Source organism: Phalangium opilio, unplaced genomic scaffold, assembly GCF_054372755.1.
Source record: "Phalangium opilio isolate 3A_F unplaced genomic scaffold, DU_Popi_V2 ptg000019l_1, whole genome shotgun sequence".
NCBI classification, from domain to species: domain Eukaryota; kingdom Metazoa; phylum Arthropoda; class Arachnida; order Opiliones; family Phalangiidae; genus Phalangium; species Phalangium opilio.
In genome coordinates this window covers 1466473-1473592 of record NW_028324152.1, presented here as the reverse complement: position 1 = coordinate 1473592, position 7120 = coordinate 1466473, and the positions used below count along the sequence as shown (strand labels likewise).

At 36.3% G+C, this 7120-nt stretch overlaps 1 long non-coding RNA gene across 1 annotated transcript; it reads left to right on the top strand.

The window, feature by feature from the left end:
- The first annotated feature begins 252 nt into the window (after nt 1–252).
- On the top strand, nt 253–1948 carry LOC149697756 (uncharacterized). Its single transcript, XR_016382068.1, has 3 exons — nt 253–639; nt 1122–1299; nt 1374–1948. It is a non-coding gene; the product is annotated as an uncharacterized LOC149697756 (long non-coding RNA).
- Nucleotides 1949–7120: the final 5172 nt, after the last annotated feature.

The window sequence follows — 7120 nt, the reverse complement described above, 5'->3', positions numbered from 1 at the left end:
GTGTTTTTGCACAAATATTTGACATCTATTTTTGCACAAGTCTATGGTATCTGTGTGTACAGGTCTACAAAATATGTTTGTGCACAAGTCTGAAGAATCTTTATGTGCACAAGTCTACGGAATCTCTTGTGCAAATGTCGATGACATCTCTTTTTGAGGAAGTATGAAATCAGTTTTTTACACAAGCATATGACATCTGTTTGTGCACAAGTCTATAACATCGGATTGTGCAAAACCGTGTGACTACTGTTTGTGTACAAGTCTGTGGAATCTATTTGTGCACGAGTCTACGTAATATATTTGTGCGCAAATCTATGGAATCTGTTTATGCGCTAGTCTACGGCATCTGTTTGTGCACGGGTCTACGGAAAATGTTTGTGCAAATGGGTGTGGAATATTTTTGAGCATATATGGGTATGGAATGTTTCTGAACAGGTCCAAGGCATGTTTTTGTGCACAGGTCCATGGAATATTTTTGTACACAGGTCTATGTCACATGTTTATACAAAAGCCAATAGAATATTTTGTGCATAGGTCAATGGAATCGTTTTGTGCACAGCACAGTTTTATGAAATATTTTGTGCGCAGGTCTAGGGAATATTTCTGTGCAAATGGTTATTGAATAGTTTTGTGCTATGGGTATGAAATCTTTATGTACACAGGTCTATGGAATCTTTATGTACACAAGCATATATAGTGTTTTGTGCACAGTTCCATGAAATATTTTGTGCACATCTCCATGAAATCTTTTGTGCACAGGAAACTTGATGTGCACAAGTCTATAGAATGTTTTTTGTGCACAGTTCCATGAAATATTTTGTGCACATCTCCATGAAATCTTTTGTGCACAGGTCTATGGAAACTTGATGTGCACAAGTCTATAGAATGTTTTTTGTGCACATGTCTATGACTTCTGTTTGTGCACAAAACTATGGAATCTGGTTTGAACATGTCTATGACATCTGTTGTGCACAAGCCTGTGACTTCCACTTGTGTACAAGTCTACGCAATTTGTTTGTGCACATGGCTACGGAATCTGTGCACCGATCTCCGGAATCTGTTTGTACACAGGCCTACGGCATCTGTTTGTGCACAGGTTTACGGAATCTGTTTCTTTACAGGTGTACGGCATCTGTTTGTGCACAGGCCTACGGCATATTTTTTTGAGCACAGGTCTAGGGAATCTTTTGTGCACTGTTTTATGGAATCTCTTTGGGCACAGGTCTATGGAATCGTTTTGTTCAAATGGGTATGGAATCGTTTCGTGCAAATGGGTATGAAATTGATTTGAGCAAATGGGTATGGAATCTTTATGGAAACAGGTCTATGACTTCTGTTTGTAAACAAGTCTAAGACTTCTGTTTTTGCACTAGTCCGTGGATTCTGATGTGCACATATCCTTGACATCTCTTACTGCGCAAGTCTATGATGTATTTTTTTGTGCAAGTCTATGACATCTGTTTGTGCACAACCCTGTGACTTCCGTTTGTGTCCAAGTATCCGGAATCTGTTTGTGCACATGTCTACGGTATCTGTTTGTGCACATGTCTACGGTATCTGTTTGTGTACAGGTCTACGGAATATTTTTGTGCACAAGCCTACTGAATCGGTTTGTGCAGAGGGCCAAGGAATCTGTCTTTGCAAGGGCCACTGCATCTGTTTGTGCACAGGTCTAAAGAACATTTTTCTGCAAATGGATACGGGATATTTTTGTGCAAATGGATATGCAGTACTTTTGTGCACTGGTGTACGAGATATTCTTGAGCATATTTTTGAGCATAGGGGTATGGAATGTTTTTGTGCAGAGGTCCATGGAATCGTTTTGTGTACAGGTATATAACATCTCTTTTTGCACAAGTTTATGACATCTGTTTGTGCGTAAGTCTATGACATAATTTTGTGCGCAAGTCTATGACATCAGTTTGTGCTCAATTCTAAGGGATCTGTTTTTGCACAATTATATGACATGTGTTTTCACAAGTCTATTAGAGCTCGGCATTTTCGATCAATTATCCACTTTATTTTATCTTTATCCATACCCGAAAATTATCCACAGAACTTACATGTTAAATCGTATTATAATCCACAAATTTGTTTATAAATAATCGGTTATCCACCAATTTGTGGATAATTGATCGAAAATGCCGAGCTCTAATAGTCTATGTTATCTACGAAATATGTTTGTGCACTCAGGGTGACCACAAATAACCTTGTAATAGTTATAGGAAAATAGGAAATTTACAATTGATTTACAGGAAATTATAGGAGACTAGCTGTTACCCGCGGCATCGCTTGAGTGTAGTAAGAACTTCCATCAAGTATGGGTACATTTTACTGATTCGACTAATATTTTTGTAGCATCCTAGGAGCGAAGGCACGCCGCACTCGGCGTCGCCCATCAGCTCGTCGGGACATTTTTTATTACTTTACACGCAGACATTCTATAAAGAAAGGTTTTTAAATATCTGGCCGCCATTTAAAATGATGGCAACAAATCGATCCCGAAAGACCAAGACCCGTCTATAGGTTAAAGGAATCCAGTGTACTAAATATTTGTGAAATCGGTTGAAACTCACGGACTTTCTTACAAAGAGAAGATTTGTTTCATTTCTGGACGCCATTTATGAAGATGGCGGCGGATTGGAAAAATCTTTCTTAGTACGCGCCTACTACTTACGAGTAACGTTCCTCCAAATTTTCAGCCTTCTGGGGCCAGCGGTTTGGGCTGGGCGATGATTATCAGTCAGTCTGTCAGTCAGTCAGGACTTTGATTTATATAGATATAGGTGTATAATTAAAAAAACAGGAAAAGACAAGAGAACTACTCTTGAAAAAAATAGCAAAATATATGTTGCAAATGCTTTGATAGTAATAAGACAAGATTTACAAAGGAGCTTTGGTTTAATTATAACCATAATTTCGTAAGATATGTTACATAAATTTGTCACTGGAAACTGAGAGCTTGTCTCGAAGTGACGTAAATGAAACGTCATAGGTTCTCGTAAAGCGACGCCTGATGAGGCCCTGTCAAAGGCTTAGTACAGACTAAATAGGAAGATGGAGTAGAGAATCGTGTGTAGTCAATTCTCGCGTCGTTCTCGAACTAGCTCTCATTAAGTCTCTAGCATTTCGAAGTGTCATACTTATGGAACGTAATCTTAGAAACATATGCTATAACTTTAAAACATCACAGACTTCCCTGACAAATATTTTTAGAGGCTTCCATAGCTTTGGTGATATATAACAAAACCAAAAGTGAGAGCGCACAAAATATCTACAATTTCAAAAAATAGGAAAATATAGGAAAATTATCGAAATTATAGGAACTAATAGGAAGACATCCGAAAATAGGAAAAATTATAAAATTTAGGAAATGTGGTCACCCAGCGCAGGTCTATGGAATATGTTTGTGCACAGGTGTATAGATTGTTTTTGTACACAGGTCTACGTAATAATTTTTTAGCCTGAGTCTTCGGAATCTATTTGTATTATTGCATCCACTGTGCTTTGCACGTGAAAACGACGGGAAGGCAATTTGAGTTGGACTGGGCGTTGAAGCAATCAAGATAAATACTTCTATAATAGATGGTTAGGGCCTTGTTAGTTCAAACGTGGTAACTAATATACGCGCAACACCACAAGACTTAAATGGAGCGCCTGCTTTTCAGTATACGTTTTAAAATACTAGTTTCTAAACAGTTTTAATTCATATTAAGACTGAAGTGACAGATATTAATAAAAACTGTCTTTGTACACAAAGACGCGAAAAAGTAAGAGATAAGTGTAGAAAATTAATTGTTTTAAGTAACAGATATTCAAATTTTCATTTTTGAAGACGTGATTATAAAACATCAATTATTTGAAAAAATTTCTTATCTTAGTTTTTTTCACAAAAATTTCAGAGAAACTACCTTGATACTACTGTTTATTTTCGAGAAACATTTGCTTCGAGGAAGTTCAAATACTCGGATATCTGAAAAATAGAGCTAGAAGTATTTATTTTTATATTTCAAAATTGAAAATATTGCGAACCGAAAATTACATTCGCCCTTTGACTGTGATGTAGTTATTAGAGTCAAAATATCTGTATAGCTTTGAGCGATATACAACACGTCAATTTTTGAAACCTCGAAAACTTTAAAATAAACGAACACGTTTTGTTAAGTTTTCATGCTTGTTTTATTTTGTCTGCTATCAACAATTTTCTGCCCATTTTATTCTCCTTATAGGCCCGAATACTCAAACTAGCTCTAAATTTTAAAAAGAAAATAAAATGCATACGTTTTCTATTTTTAAAATGATGCACATGTTTAAGGATAAAATATTTTACTTAAGGAATTTTGGTGAAAAAAACTAAGATAAGAAATTTTTTCAAATAATTGATGTTTTATAATCACGTCTTCAAAAATGAAAATTTGAATATCTGTTACTTAAAACAATTAATTTTCTACACTTATCTCTTACTTTTTCGCGTCTTTGTGTACAAAGACAGTTTTTATTAATTAAGATAAGTGATGATTAGTAATTGATTACTCTTAATTTAAGTTAAAATTAAGAGGTAAACCAATTATTTTTATCGTTTTCAGGCAAATTTAAACTACCAATGATCATTTTTCTTTGTCAAAAATTGTAACTGAAAATAACCTTAAAAAGTGCTTGGTAAAATTTGTTATCATGGGTTATTTGGGTAATTAAACGATAATAGAAATATTTTATAGCGTATACTTATAATTATCTTTTTGTTTATCCAAAATTGTAACTGAAAATAATCTTGGAAAGTGTTTGGTCAAAATTATCATTAAGTTTTTTAAACGGCAATAAAATATAATGCGAATATAAAAACAAATTACTGTACTTAATTAGTTTTCTTAAAACATTTGTTTTAAAAACAAGTTATCATTAGTGTTTATGTGAAAAAAAATCACACTAAATTAATTTCATTCATAATCGAAAGGATATTTAATAAATAAGAAAAGAATAACGCAAAATAAAATTTCCGGGGTCTTAAAAGTTTTAGCCGCTAGAGGGCGCAGCGAAAGCATAATCTGGCCGGAGCCATCTTGTTTAACCAAATATGATTTTACAATTTAACCAATAACGTGGTTACTGTTTAGCCAAATCTGAATTATAGTTTACGTTGACTCAACATTGAGTTAAATAAAGAACCAATTCTAGGGTCAAGGAACAACAACCCAAAAATTGGCCAGTTAAATACTGACCCAGAAAAGAGTTGAAACATAACCTACTTTGGGTCAAAAACAACCCAAAATTTTTAAGAGTTATATGTCTTTGGAATATCGCCGACGCTGATGATATTCCAAATGGTAACTTGTTGTATTGAAATAAGCCTTTCGTTGTGTTTATCACTACGTATTTTCGTGATTCTCCGGCCAATTGGAGCTGATTGTAAGCGTTGCGCATGTCGAGTTGCGAAAAATCCGTACATTCCGCCAATTTTGCAATTATGTCTTCCACTCGGGGCAGCGGGTATTTCTATGTGTCGATCATTTTGTTGGTTGATTTGGACCTCCTTGTTGTACGATCGGTGCAGCGGATTCGGCATACGGTATTGATGTTATGATACCTTCATCACGTAATCGAGCTAACTCCTTTTCCACCTTATCCTTGAAATGGTATGGTAATTGAAAAAGCGTGGCACCGCGTCTGGTTTAAAACGTAATTTGACTTTAACTCCCTTAAGGCAGCCTGTGCCCGGCGAAAACAAGTTTTCGTGTTGACGAATGATTTCGTCTAGTTATCATCTCGATGCCTGGATGTGTCTGACGTGATTTTGTGGTCTAATTAAGATGTTGAAATCGGAGAAGATCCACTGGCGCCCCAAGAGGGTTGAACCTCGACCTTTATATACCAATATAGGTAAGGCCAGTGTTTTTCCATTGTAGGTCGCTCGAACACGTGCTTGCCCTTTTAGATTTACGGTATGTCCGTTGAAAGATGATAAGGCCGATGGTGGCGCTGTCAACTGACTCAAGCCGGGAAGAATGGTTTGATACTCTTCGGATACGAGAGTGTATGCTGATCCCGTATCCAACTCGAATCGTACATCGGTGTTATTGATTTTGCATGTTATATCCCGTACTTGTTTTAATATTCTTTATTCGGTCAAAATCTGATCTGTCGTCATGTAACAATCGTGTTCCTAACGTGTTCCACTCTGCTAAGAGTGTCGTCCCCAACTCCCTATTTATTCCAGTCTCTTATCTACGTTTATCTTTTACATGTTTGTTTGTCTATTGTCTATTATTGACCTAATATTGCTTTTCCGTCTACTTACACCCCTACAATACGTTTATCGTTTAGTGAAGGAACTACGTCTATCGTATAGTGAAGGAACTACGTCTGTCGTTTAGTGAAGGAATTGCGTCTGTCGTTTAGTGAAGGAATTGCGTCTGTCGTTTAGTGAAGGAATTGCGTCAGCCTTTTAGTGATGAAATTGCGTCTGTCGTTTAGTGAAAAAATTGCGTCTGTCGTTTAGTGAAGGAATTGATTCTGTCGTTTAGTGAAGGAATTGCTTCTGTCGTTTAGTGAAGGAGTTGCTTCTGTCGTTTAGTGAAGGATTTGCTTCTGTCGTTTAGTGAAGGATTTGCGTCTGTCGTTCAGTGAAGGAATTACGTCTATCGTTTGATCGTCTATCTTAGATGTAGTTTACACGACAGAGTTCCAAGCTGAAATGGTGATAATTGACCAATATGATTCGCTATTGCTAAGCTTCTATGGTCAATGTATCGAAATATTTTTCGATAACGGAACGTAATGAGGCTAGTCGAACGTTTTGACGACCAATGTCCCTTGATCTTTGTCGTAACTGACGGGAATAACGTTTAATAATGGAACGATAGAATTTTCAACAATTTGGTTTTCTACGATATCGCTGTATACGTACTATTCGTAAGGAGTGTGGAAATTTAGACCTTCGGGATATTTGATAGTACATGGCTCATGCTTTTTATCCACGAACCCTAAAATACTCGAAATGTGTCGACTCAAAGTTAATGAGCCCGACTCGTCGGGCGACGAAACATTTCCGTATCTTAATTTAACGCGTCCGCTAATCTCGTCGTAATGTAAACGTAAAGAAGTCGATTGAGATACTTCTGTA